General features: G+C 35.5%; 1 protein-coding gene across 2 annotated transcripts in view; it reads right to left on the reverse strand.

The window, feature by feature from the left end:
* Positions 1 to 14,730, reverse strand: part of LOC115451204 (ras GTPase-activating protein raskol) — a 168,385-nt gene that overhangs the window by 137,809 nt on the left and 15,846 nt on the right. The window lies entirely within an intron of this gene.

Below are 14,730 nucleotides of genomic sequence, written 5' to 3' on the forward strand. Positions count from 1 at the left end.
TACAATGTTATAAGACAGCAAAAACTCGCATGACAATACCGCTATCGATCACCACTTGCAAGACAATTAATCAATCCAACGTTACTTTCATCATAACAACGATAAGCGTAATTAGCGTCGTGTATTCGAAATTATAGAGATTTACCGAGATAGAATGTGGTTGTTATTTTCTAAGCGAGTAATGTTTTCAAAGAACTCAAACCTAGTCTTACATATTGTGTTGTGAACTCTCTTGTGAAAACTCTTCTTCTCTCATATAGGACCAACACTGCTAACAGTATATATAAATTAAGTTTTTAAGCCGAACAGGCTGTAAGCGTCATCGTCTGATGAATAATCCGATTTAACATCTACGGCGATTGTTCACTATTTATTTATTCCATTCGTATAAGTGTTCTTATTAAATAAACCTGTATTCTGATGTTTAAAAATATATTAAAATATTCACTCAATATAAACTACTTAAATCCTCTCTATGGACTAAGCTTCCACCTCTATTATTTAGGGTATTTTTTTCTTTAGACTAATATTGACTAGTGCAAAGTCTGATAATTTAAGCCATCAATAGGGCTTTTCAATATGCATTAACTTAAACGTTGCCATGTTTCAACAAACGGAACCGACGCGACGGTTGAGCGTCCTGCGATTCGAAAGGAACTCAATATTTTAGCGACTAAACGTGGTCGTTTTAAAATCATGTTCAACATGTCTCAGCCTGTGGGTGTCTGTCAAGTCTAACGCATTACGGTATCGCGCCATCACCGATGTTGACTGAAGCGCCCCGTTAACTTCGATTTATTTCGCCTTTCGAGTTGCTGCTAAACAAATGCTTACAAAAAAATATTGTTTATAAACGTCCTACTGGCAACAGATTACTAATTAAGACGTTATAACAGTAACAAATTTTGAGTACGGATATATCTAATATTGTTTACGTATAATATTGAATGGACTTAAAGATATAATGGATGGAATGCAAAAGTATGAAAATGTTGTATAGATTACACCTCAACAGAAAATGTTGGTAAGCGACACTTCTTTATATTCAATACACATGCTAGGATGCGATTTACGTGCTAGATCAAGATTATAAGTCTTATGATCATCTCAGTCATGTCATATTCATCTATTAATCTAATAGTGAGCCCGTATCAAACTTTCTATAACAGATCAGATACAATCAAACTGATGGCTCAACCGTTCAGATTAATTAAATGTCGTTTGGTTCATTGCGATTGTTAGCTGTACATTCCCCCCTAATAATAACTGTTAAACACAATGTGTGGATAAGCGACAAACTTTTTGTCAATGCTCATATTAAAGTGGTACTTCGTAATGACAAACAGAATTAAATATCTATTTTTTATTGTCGAGTTTATATTTCAAAAATAACTTAATGGGATTTTTGCTGGTTACAAAAATCTTACTATGAATGTTAATCAAAAATAATTTTACGGTTACGTTTCGCATTTTGTGATATCAGGAATTACCAATATGTCCCCAATACTTATTCGTCGATTGCTTTACCTACACTTATTTCCAATTACCTTAATTACAATATGGCCTATTTCGAATTCTTTATTAATATATTTTTACATTATCGTAGTAAAGCGTATCAGTTTTCAGTCACCAACATTCATAAAGGTGTCAACAACCCATGGATACTCATGTGGCCGCCATATTTTTTATTGAACTAAAGCAAACTTACATCTCAATTAAAAACAGATTTTATGCTAAAGGAACTGTAGTGAAACAGAACTGCTTGCATTAAACCTATACTTAGAGAGCATAACAACGATAATAACACTACAGGCCTTATGAAAAAACACACGTCCGTCGATGATAAAGGTAAATAGCGTTAAATATTTCCATTAATGTGAACGTAAATAAGTAAATAAAAGGTCAATGGCTGATGGTCGTGCTTAGGAAACGCAATTATTTTGTAAGCACTTTGAAATTGTTATAGCGGCTTGATAATAACAGATGCGCTGTCGTGACCACTTTACTATTGTATGTAGTGTACTATGTTAGACGAAAAGCATTTCCCTTTTCAAAGGCTAGTTCATTAGCTAATATAATATGTATACAAATTAATAAATATTACAAACAAGTAGTAATTAGAAATAGTGTTAATTGTTATGATATTAGTGAAAACGGCCTACAAACACACAAACAACTAAATACCACACATCATTTTCGAAATATAATCTATCAAAGAAAGTTAACCATAAACCATTTAATGTTCACATGCTCACAAATAAATCCAGTTTTATCTTCATAACGCACACCATCTCTTCTCTATACAAGTATGTAAATAAACTTTCACAACCAATGAAATCCGACGAAATTGAAAATTTTAATTTAACATACGCACAATTCTTAGAAAACAATATTCTATCAATTTCTTTAGTCGTCCGAATAGTCAGTTGTATTGTATGAATGTTTTTGCCATTGAAATTTACATTAACAGGTTGTTACGCGGCACGTGCTGCAATTGTAGCAACGCATCACCGTGGCCGACTACAAAAACACCGGCCAACCACGGTCAACGAACGAAAATAACCACCCATTTTACTGTCATACTAGCGCTCACTTTTGATATTAATCGGAAATGTTCCACGTGTAATAATAAATAAATCACCGTTTGGATAAAATATGTGCCTTAATTAAATACTATAAAAAAATCCTACCACATTCTTTAAGTGGCAATTAATTTTCTCTTTTTAAATCAATATAAAAGATGAGTTTTTTTAGAAACAAATATTTGTAATAATGAATTAAAACCATTTAATGTTTTCGAAAGCTACTAGACAAGGTTATAAAATGGTGACCAGTTAACTATTGGTGCAATATTTACCATAAAATCCAAATTAATCACCATATTCATGCATTATTTTCGTTTGAATTCAAAGTTCAAAAACATCTCATTATCATGGTCTGAACGCTCCGCGCGTACTTACAAATACCTATTAAAATTCCAAACTGATAGAACCTTGCAAAATACGTTCCACTATAATTACCTAATACTGTCAAATGGTTAAACGCCTAAAATACGCTTGCGCAGCGCACCTACGGGAATCAGTTAAGTTAGTTAGCAATAAAACTAAAGCTATCTGAGATAAAGGACAGACCATGGTTACCATAATTAGCAATGGTTTATAGCAATTTGTATAATAGTTGTACCTAATTGATGAACACCAAAGTAGAGGAATTGTTTATACGCAATTAAATATGTATAAAATATATTTTTAATATTTTGTTTTGTATTACAAATGTACAGAAAATGCAGTATATAAACGAGGATACATAATGTGGTTATGTGGAAAGTGGAACTCGGCTGGCCGACCGAGTACCGACCGCCTTGGAAAAGCTCCCAAGAGATTTTGACGGAAGCCTGTTCTAGAAGTCGCCTGGCACGAACCGGTGAGAGCCGCGGACTATTGAGGATTATAAACCAGGTTTATTGTTGGCATCCGACAGCTCCTAGCAACGTAGATCAATACCAATGTTTCCCTTCGTATGTGCAAGTAATAACGCGTCGGTATTTAACGTTATGGGGTACTATAATGGGAAATGCTTCGTTTGTTTTGTTTGTAAACAACGTCTACTTGGAAACTTCGATTACGCAATGCTATACATGTTTTAGTTATTTAACCAGATCGAGACATACCCACACAAAATTCTGTTAACTTAAGTGACATGCAAGTGTGTGCACAACTCGATTGCGCATTCGCACATTCATATTGCGGTTGTAAAAGACAAACAGGATTTTTAACAACCCAGTGGTGACTTGGAATATAAACTACAAGGATATTTTCTTTTCTGCATGCACTTAATACTTATTAGCAACCTTATGAAAAGTTTTTAGCGTATATGCGGAGAGTTCTCAATAATTTACAGTACAAGTAAATAAAATGGCTATTAAATAATATATTCAAAAATACTATATAATAAGACACTGTACGAATGTCTCATAACTTTTGTTTCCATTCGAAATTCATATATCATCCTTCACATTTAGGTAAACATCGGACGCCGACCGTAGTAAATAATCAGCAGCACTGTCACACCGTCTTACCGTACACAAACACTGAACTTGACACTGGACACAATCCCAGCCACTATTCATTTACGCCATCGTACATGTGATTTTGACGAGGGCGACGGTTTCATTCGAATGTGTTCGATTATAATTCGTTTGGTGCGGCGCGGAGGCGCAGAGGTGCGCGTGGCGGATCGCGTTCGAACCGACTGGGCGCGCTGCGGCTGCGCGGAGGGCGACTGTACTCCACGCTCTACAGTCCCCAGTGTACAGCGTACAGTGTACTGGAGCGATCGAGCCGCGAGAGCCGCTCATCTGTTCGCAGCTGGTCGCCACGCTCGCCGTCAACGCATGGACCGTTACTACTTGCGAGGAACACCAATTTAATGTCACAAACATATCCCGCTTCATATTCATGAGAGCAGTGCAATTAACGAACAACAAAGCTATCACTGTTGAATTTTAACTCCAAAGGTGTGCGCTTGTCGTCACGTCATTTTTTAAACCAGTTTGCTCTCCTAGGAGTAGTCAACTAGCGAGGGTCCCGAATTATCGCTATTATTCTTTTTTTATCCCGCTAATGTTCCACGGGTGTGATGATATAGGGGTGATGCACATTATTCCACATATCGGCATAGAAATAACGACATTGTTACATTCACAAAGTATTTCCATTTCACACATGAGCGTTAAGCTTATCGTTGATTTTGAACAGTGCGGACCGGTTCGACTCTGATATATTTGCATTTTGTAGCGGCCATACTACTTGGACTCAACGAGTAGTACCAACAACCATGGCCGTCGAAGCCGAGATAAAAATAGTACACGGCAAATAAATTTCAAAACAGCGTCGTGGGCAACATGGAACGAAACTATTTCACACTAAACGTTTACCACAATTGTGCAAGGAAATTGTATTGCATTGCCTAATAGGGCTTAATTGAAAAGTCAAAGGTCCCTTTATCTTGTGTCATTGTGGCCTATAATGATTAGTGACACATTATGGCAGCGCACACGCAGCGCCTCGGTACTCCACATTCACTAATTACACAATGTATATTGTTGACAACACGACTCGGATGTGTTCGCGCCAAAACTTTATAGCACTCAGTGTTAGTGGTTGATGTAGGCGCTTAATTAAAAAAGCACTAAAGATTTTAGAGGTCTTCTACTTTCGAATTTCAATTACCAAGTATAATAAGGTACGCTAAAGATTGTTAAGTGTGAGGCACAAGCGCAACAATGTACTCTAAACGGCATATCACAATAGTTTTTGTGTACTGTGTTTCTTAATCCTGCTAAAGATCGTACAGAGGCCTATGTGCATGGATCAAGATTGCACACTTTCCGTTATTTAACACCACGTACCAATACGTTAAGGTCGCATTACCGCTATCTATAATATCTTTATTACATATAATAAAATTGTAACAAGCCCATGTCTGTACATTATAAATATTGAAGAAAAACTAATAAGTTAGGTAATGGGTATTAATTAGAGCACCAGAAGTCAAAACAACTTTTCTTAGAATTTTGATCTATCTGTATATTTGTACACGCATCACGCTAAACTACTATCTACATAGAAATTATTGCTTTTTTAACGATGTATTTGCAAGAGTTCTAACTCAAAATATAGGCTCCATTTAAACTTGGTAAAAAAAAATCATGCCGGTGAAGCTGCGAGCAAACGTTAGTGTTAATAAGAATATACTTATTAACCACGTAGGGTCTCGTGGCATCAACTTAATACTTCTAAACTGACACTTACGCGACAACATTTAGTAAAAACGACCATATTATTTTATACTTTGAAAGGGAATTATACTACATAAGTTGTCGCTCGCGGCATCACCCGCGTGTAAAGCATTTCCCGCTACAAAAGTTCCTAAAACACTGTAGCCATTTATAGCGGTATCTCTACGAGGCTACCACTATATTTAAAGATTATATTATATCCCATGGAAACAAATTAAATAAGTAATTAAAAAGTAGCCCATGCGTTAATCCAGAACATGGTTTATAGATAAGGCAAATTTCAACCAAATCCTTTAAGCTGTTTCCGCGTTTAGTTCTAACAAACATTCAAACATTTTCACAAACGCATTTGTAATATAAGTAAGGAAATAATAAAATATGAAAAATAGAAACGAGTAAGACAGTAAGATTTGATCAAACATGTTTGTAGTCCCAGTCGACGCCTCGCACACGACAATCCCCGTACCCTAAGAAACAATCCTCGTGTCATAGATATGCAGACACATTGTACGTGTCGAAAACATTGAAGGACCAAAAGCAAATGTCTGCGAATCCCACAAACACTATCTTAATGCGGGGATCGAAATCGTAGCCTCTCATTATGCAACCGGCTCTATGTTCAGTGCGCTTAAGAGATTAGCAAAGATGTGCGGTTAGGAATTAAGCCACGCGGGCAATTTGCGTCAAAAGTAGAAAACTCGCGAACCTATAGACTAATGCGTGCAGTTAACAACTAAACACTGGCACAATACATCGTACAATCAAACAAATTGTACGCGTCCATAGTGCCTAATAATAATATTTATCAATTGATATCGTCGGTGGTGTAGTTGTATTGCGTGCCCTGACGATACAGCTCTGAGTCTCGGGTTCTAATCCCGTGCCAGGTGATTATGAGTTTTAGTCAGGAATTTGTGCCAATATTGCGACAGGTTCGCACCCTATGAGATCATGGGACGGAACAGGCAGCAGAAAAATGGGTGCCCTGTTTGCTCCTGTGCCTACCCTTTCCGGGATAATGACGTGATGTGTGTTTGTTTTATTTATTTTATTCATTGAATAATTTTAGTGTTCAATAACTCACAGGCCAAGATCAGTTATGCCTAGCTTTGGACGGATTCTCTCAATCAACCGGTGGAAACTTATTCGGTCCGCATCCTTATACTAGTATGCAATAGGTTTAGTACAATTGTCCATCAATACAAAAATGCAACTATTAATCCAATACTAGCTACAATTGTGTTTGTATTCCACTGAGGGCACTCGGCTTTCACACGGGAAGGCAGTATTTGCCGAACGCTCTCCACATAGGCATCAGGTAGCCCGGCTTCGTAAATATTGAATTTTAAACCACGTCACAGAACAAATATTTTAATGGGATCATGATATTCACTTCACTAAACACATTCACCAAAAACAGGGCGCATAGTCATGTTGAAGGGATAAACGACACGGAAACACACCGAAATAGATACCATTTACGATTGTAAACAAACAAACTGTCCTACACTACTAACCCATATGAGCTGTGTTTATTATTACTATATTAAAATGTAAAATAAACAAAATCAAAACTTTCATGTTAGTTTACATGCTGTTTCTTTAAATGAAACTGTTTTGAACGATGAATATGTTAATTATACCTGTGAATATTTTCTGCTATTCCCATGATCAAGAATTTTAATTATTTTATATGTTCTTTTAAATGATGGTTAATCTTATTGACTCAATAACACAGCTGACTAACAAAATTTCACACTCAATAGATCTCTTGTGAAGAGACCTACACATACAATAGCTGATATATCTACTAGTTACTAATACATACTATAATCTATACTAATATATAAAGCTGAAGAGTTTGTTTATTTATTTGAATGCGCTAATCTCAGGAACTACTAAAGCTATTTTGTAAATGTTTTTCAATTATAACTACATTACTCCTGAGCGCTACAGGATACTTTTCATACCGGGAAAATTAAAGCGAGACTTTTATTCCAGAAAAACTCTTCCAAATACTTAGTAAAAATGCGATTTTTTGGAAACATTCTTAGATGTTTGTTAGAAGTAAAATCAAAACATCTGAAACCATCTAAATCAAATTTACTTATTGAATTATTATGCAGGCTACTTTTTTCTTCGAAAAACGGAAACGTAAGACTTAATGTGTTCCAGAAAAAATATCGAAAGCAGGTAGGCCGCAATTAATTATAATGGGAGTTTTACACTTGCATAATATAATACCTATACAAATGAATAACTAACATTACTTAATAAAAAGTAAAAAATGTTATTAATATGTATGAAATGTATAGTAAAAAATACCATAAAAAATCAGAAACACTATCAATCAAAAAAAGTACTAACTGTAATGTAGTATACTGGTGACCTGCGCGTACATTTCGTCAGCACTGATTACACACGTATATTGTACATTTCAATTACGTGTAAATGCTGATCTGCGGTGAAATATTTGTCTAGTTATGGCTATTAGACATTAAATTCGTATTCGTACATAGTATGCTATATGCTCACCATTTTTTTATAATATAAATTTTGCTTTGGTGGCGTAGTTATTGTATGCGCTGTACGACCACTGCCCTGAGATCCCGGGTAGGCATTCCAAGTAATATTTGGGTCACTAAAAATCCAGAATCTTGAATTTGTTTTGAATGAAGTCAATATAACAAGTGGTAGATCCAATTATAAGCTGACCAAGTTTTATCGTTTTTAAACTTCCAGGATTAACCCCTTCTCTATTATTATTCCTGAGTGGATTAAATAATTTTTAAGAGTAAATAATAATCAAGATGGGACATACTTTTTTGCACCAAATATTTCGAAGAGAAATGTCTGTTCTAATATCTCGAACTAACGCTCTATTAACACATTGAACGTCATGTAAAAATCATGCTTAGTAAAAAAGCGAGGAGTGCGCACTGCCAACACAGCCTGTTCTACTCGCTGACACCTTATATTTACGGTTAGTCCATCGAGAGCGGTTAAACTGAATCTAGATCAAAATAAAACAAGCACCCATAATGACTTTGCATATGATGCCGTTTATCCCATATTAAATTCTTATAATGCAGCGGATTTTATACGAAAAACCGCATTGTTGCCATTAGATTTAATAAGTGTTTGGATAGTACTTATATAAATATTATTTTGAATAAAATACTTTTTCAAATACATTTGGACTTTTAATAAATGGCTAATGCCATACACCTGCTAATGCATGTTTAAAATATTTTTAGCAGCCTCCATAGCGCGACTGCTTAACTGATTCCAAAACGAGAACGTTTACAATCATTACCGAACCTAGATAAATGTGAAAGAATAAAATATTAGCTTCATGTCTGCAAAACCGTAAAAAATGAATTTGCATTCGAGATCGTATTATTCAACTTATCTAATTACAACAATATTGATATCTAACTGGGTGCATGAAGAATATTGGAAATTTTAAACATCAGTACAGTGAGAGTAAAATATATTTATCAGACTAATCGATTCATTTGCCTAATGTACGAATATGTGAGTTTGCATTATAATCGAATTGACTAAACAGCGAGTCTTCAACCCTGCCGCAATTAGCTCCGACAATAACACCCACATGCGCCGCAGCCGTTTCACAAATCAAATTTTAAAGTCGTTGACCCAACGAAATCGCAGGCCGACATGTCTTCATTGGCGGAGATGAACTATTTTATAGTTTGAGGTCAACATGTGGGGTACATATTTGATAATTTCTCTTAAAAATTACCATAATTATTTATTATACCGATGTTCTAGACGGCGCGTCATAGAGCTGTGCTTACTTCTAACATCGTCCTAGTTTCTCCTATTTGATTCTAATTTTTAAATCCCAGAGGATCCTTGGATGAGCGTTTCAAAATGTCTCAAGTTTCTAAGTATAATCCTGGGAGTAAGTAAAGAAAACAAGTATTTTATCCAAGTAGCTACGTTATGACCATTGTAGTGTTTAATATAAATGGGGCGGCTTGGAGACGGTTAAACCACTGCCTCGCGAACTCTGTCGTATTACAAAAGAACAATTATTATAATCGCTTTATATTATCTATTACACAAAAAGATCGCAACGGCCTCACGACTTTGTGCTATCAAGTGATCGTGGGCAATGGTGGTCACTTAAAAGCAAGTGACACTTTTGCTAGTAAATTATAAGCCGGCATACTTGGTGAAAAAATAAAGAAAAATAAAAATAGGCAAAAAATTGTCATTCACATATTTTGACAAGTATGCAGCAAGTGAAATGAATAGACGCCATCTAGTATCAAGTAGATAAATCCGATCTACCGTCGACGCTAGCGCCACCTAGAGAAAAATGTTGAACGTCTTAGAGAACGTAATTCGTAATAGTTAATCTATGCAACGCTAGAGGGCAGTAAAATATATTTTTAGTAACATTTAAACTATCATAATGTAGAAGCCAAATATTTGGTATAATAATTAGAGATATAATTTATGTAGACTTGTTTTGTATTAAAAACTACGTGAATCGTGTGTAGAAAAAAAATATAATATATTGATAGAATAAACTGTGTTTTACTTTTTTGATCCTTACAATGTGTATGATATGTCATACACACTTATTTTTTAGGTATACCCAACTAGACAAAATTGACCATTAATGTTATTAAGTTTTATATTTTCATATTAATGTTATTAAATTTCTTACCAATATAAAACAATGCAAATCCTTAATTACAGGGACCGTCGCGCGTACTAACAATAAGCATTTTATAAAAATATGCACGTCAATGTTTACTTAGTTTAGTTTAGTCACAGTAAATTTTTAACGTGTTTCAACCTACTGCTTTATATTTGACAACATATATTGTATGCAAATATTAAATGAAAAATATAATATTATAAATATTGCAGAAGATTCTATCTATGTGTAGCACCCAACTCTCGCTGTTACGTCGTCTCAATGGAATTTTTGCTTTGTTGATAATCGCACCTCTTTGTTAGTTATTACCAACCAGTACCTAAGTCAATGTAATGCCATAAGTCGCAAGTTGAGAGTTTCTCGTCTTAAATTAATGTACAAGGTGAGTGATGCAACTTACTGTCGAATGACTAACATACTGGTTTCTGAACAATAACAGACCAGTCACGTTTATATTATATCGATGAACTGCCCTGAATTTATTTGTAGGTAAACTATAAATCCCGGTAATATTGGATAATAAAAACAAAATCTGACTGTAAGCTCTTAATGAGCTTCCAAGAAATCAAACACAAAGACTTAAATATTTCCCTTCACGTACAAAACGCATCATTGTTTTATTAGGAATGTGGCACAACAAAAGCTTTCTGAAAATTTCAATGTAATCAACAATTTTTGCACTACACGGTATAATTTGGTAAACGAATCCATCATGCGACACAGGAGACCAACATGTATTTTTCGTTTCCTCATGCGAATACCTAGTGTATATTATAGTGTAAAGGCAAGCATGAGGAATATTCATTACTTGCGCTTTATATGCGTAACAGTTGCGATGAGGTCAGTGTTTTTAGTGATGTCCCATACGTCCGGCGCGTATCGCAGGCGGGACACAGCGCGTCCTTCCTCACCCATCCGGCTCGGCTAACATCAGACGACCTCCGTCGGCCGTACCGTTAGCTTATTTGCACGTCGTCACAGCGCCATTTTGGGGAACATTGTGATTTGAATCTATTAAGCTTGAAATTTAACGTGTGAAACCATGCACTCGGAGTCGATGAAATGAACTGGCATCAGCACATGGAACTAATGAATGGTCAGCGATACACAACTATGTATAGATTTACCACACTCGTTTAATAGTGTAATCGCTGTAATAAATTGCCTGTCCACAATTTGATATAGAGTATCAATTGGCACTTACATTAAAGCCGTTATAAAAACCGATAGGAGCGCAATTTAACACAACAAGGTTATTCACATTTTGAGATGACAAATAGGATGTTTGTATTACCGGAAATAACGGACCCGATGAGATAAATTGTCTTATAATGACCACTATAATAATCTTGACTCTTGAGACAGTTATGATATTTTACAACACAATGCCAGCAAACGAGGAAGTGCATCGTTCAGTGGAGGGAAATCACCATTACCCATAAACCACAAGGTCTATGATATCGTAGATGCATTGCCCACATTGACCGAAAAAAACTTGGGATTATGCGAGAGGTTATTTTATAGGCTATAAGCAAGTAACCATCCAAAACGCAATAACTGTTAGTTTTCTTCGTTTTCTTTGAGACAGATGTAGTAATTTGTAACACTAAACAATAATGACTACGTAGTATCACCGTTCTCGGACGGCGAAACGCCCGGCTTGATCGTTTCGGAGATAAAAGTAGTTATACAATGGCTGCACCACTGATCATAAAAGGATCTACTATTTATAACACTACATATCGCACATATACTAATTTTGACCTCTTAAATTCCTGACTTTACTGAAACCTGTGTGCACTATTCTGTAAATCTTTTACAAGTGCATACATTATAATATACTTAACTAATCTAAACGAATCTTCCACAAACAATATAATGGAATCAATGAGAGTCAATCTTACACACCGTAATGGTATTTGGCTTAGCTACGTAACTTTCGCTGAATATGTCCCTTTAAAGTCTGAGCACGCGTGTTACAACGACACTCTGTGAATGCGGCGTTATATACCCAAGGTACCGTAACATCAACATTTTTAAACAAACCACACACAGGCAATTCACGGTGGTTCTGCTGTTAAATATCATTAATATGTTCCTTAAATGTCCCTCACAACCATAATAACGGATGAGCAATTATAAAGAGTTAGCATCCTTTACGTGCGTCAAGCAGAACCGCCATGAATACATAACCAGTGTCTTTGGTCGAATTGGTGTGAAACGGACTGCGATGACCCCACGCGTAGCATCCAATGTTCACAATTTACCTAAACTTAACATTACCCAACACAGACACTGGTTAACGAAGTCATTTATGAATGAAAACCCTATGGCAGTGATCTCTAAATTTCTTTTACATTTCATTTGCAAATAATTTATGATCTTGCCGTATACGATCAATTATGCCCGCTTAAATACATTATAATATATGTTTGTTTTGTTACGATATTTATTTTATTCAAGTGGACATTTTAAAGTAAGGAAGGTTGAATGTTTCACCTGATGATATCACCTAAAGCGGCCTTTGTAGACCGCAGTGGATGACTCATGTGTCAAAAGTTTTATTGCAGAACAGTTTTTAAAGATTCACAAGTATACACAGCGGAATATTAATACATTTACCAAAACCTGTATTAATTTTATATGGCTAATAAACCGCCAAACATAATACTTATTAAAATTTTAACAATATATTAAATTAAAAGCTTTGTGGTTAAGATCCGTGACTTTGAGAATAAATTAGCAGGTGTAAAGCTGAATAAGAATGAACATTGCCAAGCCCAAATTAAACTTATAATAAATAATCATATCAGCCCTGTATTATATACTTGCCCACTGCTGAGCACGGGCCTCCTCTACTACTGAGAGGGATTAGGCCTTAGTCCACCACGCTGGCCTAGTGCGGATTGGTAGACTTCACACACCTTCGAAATTCCTATAGAGAACTTCTTAGATGTGCAGGTTTCCTCACGATGTTTTCCTTCACCGTTAAAGCGAACGATAAATTCACAAAGAATACACACATGATTTTAGAAAGGTCAGAGGTGTGTGTCCTTGGGATTTGAACCTGCGGACATTCGTCTTCGCAGTCCGTTCCACACCCAACTAGGCTATCGCCGCTTTTTTTAAACTTAGTTATACTTAATTATAATTCTAATATTATTTTATACAAATACACAAAAGGAAAACAACAAAATCATAATAAATAGCTAAATAGTACACGTAAATTAAACATACATTTTGCTTTGAGACTTACACAATATTTATAGGACATTTTTCAATCGTTCCTCGACGCCGTAGATACTACTTACTTTATTAAAATCACTGCCGTCTGGGATTTGGTACAGTAAACAGGGATACAGGCGCAGAATGCACGGCAGGCGGACGCAATCCATTCCCGGGAGAAATTGAGTTACACGCCAGGCCGGACATTGCAACGTCGCTCATTTGTAGCGTTAAACGGAACGACGAACAACGTATCCATAGATAAGAACAAATCCATAGACAACTTCGGTCTAACCAGAAATGTATGTATAATAAACCATGAGAATTTTACACATTGTACCCAAAATAATTGCGACATGGTGTTTTATCTAGTTATAAGCGAAATAACGGTGCACTGGTTGCACCTCTTTACTAAATTTGCTATAACAACTTGTATTAATGTAAAAAACAGGCCTTGTGATCACGCCATTAATTATACCTATTACTTATCACTATCTAATTTTGATAGAACAAAGACCAAGTAAAAGTGTACTTCATTACCAATGATTATTCAGTGTAAACATCAATAGCGACAAAACGTTCCCGTGACACGGATGACACCATCACGACTACGATCAAAGGCAGAGCCGCTCCCTTATCCTAACATTCAATAGTATTAACCCAGACTGTAAACATTATTAGTATACATATTATCACTGCAATTAATGACAATCTCCGGAGAAATTTAAGTTGAACTTTAAATTGTCTACCACTCTAGAAGTATCTTGCTGTTTTAAACAGACGTCAAAAACTCATATTTTCGAAAACTTTACTACAGACATAATTACACCCAGTTTATCTAAAACAACTAATGCCGAGCTTATTCTTTCAAGACACAATGTACGTTTCTGTGATGTTCATTAACCAAATTGTTGTAAATATAAACGAAATCAGTTAAAATCGATCATAATATTTTCATTTTGATCTATTGTTAAAATAAATGAAACAAAAAAAAGTTTTTCACTATAGC

The sequence above is a fragment of the Manduca sexta genome, chromosome 28 (genome assembly GCF_014839805.1).
Source record: "Manduca sexta isolate Smith_Timp_Sample1 chromosome 28, JHU_Msex_v1.0, whole genome shotgun sequence".
NCBI lineage: Eukaryota > Metazoa > Arthropoda > Insecta > Lepidoptera > Sphingidae > Manduca > Manduca sexta.